The sequence below is a fragment of the Otolemur garnettii genome, unplaced genomic scaffold (genome assembly GCF_000181295.1).
Source record: "Otolemur garnettii isolate 467f Iridium unplaced genomic scaffold, OtoGar3 scaffold00113, whole genome shotgun sequence".
NCBI lineage: Eukaryota > Metazoa > Chordata > Mammalia > Primates > Galagidae > Otolemur > Otolemur garnettii.
This window is the reverse complement of record NW_003852508.1, coordinates 2,451,390-2,453,126: the sequence shown is the minus strand read 5'-3', so window position 1 is coordinate 2,453,126 and position 1,737 is coordinate 2,451,390. Positions and strand designations below refer to the sequence as shown.

General features: G+C 43.9%; 1 pseudogene; it reads left to right on the top strand.

Annotated features, from left to right (window-relative positions):
• The first annotated feature begins 1,139 nt into the window (after positions 1-1,139).
• Positions 1,140-1,249, top strand: LOC111727601 (annotated as a pseudogene).
• The last annotated feature ends 488 nt before the right edge of the window (positions 1,250-1,737 follow it).

Below are 1,737 nucleotides of genomic sequence, written 5' to 3'. Positions count from 1 at the left end.
AGTAGCTGGGACCACAGGTACCTGCCACAATGCCCCTGCTATTTTTTTGTTGTTGCAGTTTGGCCGGGCCGAGTTTGAACCTGCCAGCCTTGGTAGATGGGGCTGGCGCCCTACTCACTGAGTCACAGGTGCCACCCTTATGTACATTTTTGTCTGTCTCCCTATGAGAATATAGATCTCAGGTTTAATATGAAGGGGAACACCTTGTTAACAAATAGTTCCACATTGTGAGATAAACGGCACACAAAGGTATGCTCTGTGTGCTCCAGAGAGCAGAGAGAGCTTCCCAGAAGTGGCAACATTTGCTCCTTGCAAGAGAAAACCCAAAGGATACATCTGTAGAAGTGGATCTGCTGCCGAGCCACAGGGAATGCATGTTTCACATTTTGTTAGATACTTTGAAATTGCAGCATTGTGGTCTGAAGCATGAGTGAGAGTTTATTCGGAAGGGAGAAGTGTGATGATATTCTAGACACAGGGAGCATCAGGAACAAAGGCATGGAGAACATCAGGAGCAAAGGCATGTGCAAACGATGGTGAATTTTGGTGAGATACACTTTGGGGAACGGCCAGACATCAGGAGGTAAAGGAATTTAGGGCCAGGTTAAGAATTAGGTGAGGCGAAGGCGTCAGGGCAGATCTCTCAGTGGAAGTAACACACACCAAACTTTAGAATGGCAAGAAGACATAAGGCTAAGAAGAGGGACGTGAATCCATTTGCATAGATGTCTCCTCCTTCCTTCACAGCTTTGTTCTTTATTTTCTGTGTCCCTGACTTGCCCCCTTACAGGCCCCCCATCTGTAGAGCACCTACTGTATGCCAGGCACAGTTCTAGGAGCTGAAGAGGACAAGGCAAAGTCCTGCTCGCATGGATCTTGCATTCTAATGGGGGAAACACACAAAGAACAAAGTTGAGCAGAAAGGAAATCGGTACATCCAGAAAGTGATACAGGCATAACTTGGGCACACTGTGGGTTCAGTTCCAGAGCGTTGCAATAATGCAAACACTGCGATAGAGCAAGTGATGTAATTGTTTCGGTTTTCTAGTGTGGATAAAAGTTATATTTACACCATTCTATAAAGTGTGTAATAGCATTATGTCTAAATAAGTACATATGTTAATCCAAAATGTTTTATTATGTGAGTATTCTCACTGTTCTGATTCTGTAATAATTGGGACAGGCTAAACATTTGCTGTATTAAGACAACACACATGTCCATCTAGCTTTATAAATACTGGTGAAAAACCAGTTTAAAAAACTTTATTGTTAAAAAATGCTAACAAAGTGAGCTACAGAAAAAAATAAAGGTGGTCACAAACCTTCAATTTGCAAAACATGAAGCAACTGCAAAGTGCAACAAGGTGAAGTGCAATAAAACCAGGCCTGTAAGTGCCATGAGAGGAATAATTAAGGACACTGCACACCCACCTCTGCCAAAGTCCTGCTCCTGCCCTGTTCACTGCAGCTGTCACTGATCACCCAGCATGATAGATTTCTTTTCTCTTTCAACTTGATTCCTTCTGCTTTTGTAGCACTTTGTTCCTTCTGCCTTCTTTCAGTGGGTGGGGGTGATGAGATACAGTCTCTTGCTCTGTCACCCCAGGTAGAGTGCAGGCCATCATCATAGCTCACTGCGACTTCAAACTCCTGGGTTCAAGGATCTTCCTGCCTCAGCCTTCCAAAGTGCTATGATTATAGGCCTGAGCCACCATGCCTGGCCTATTCATTTTTTTT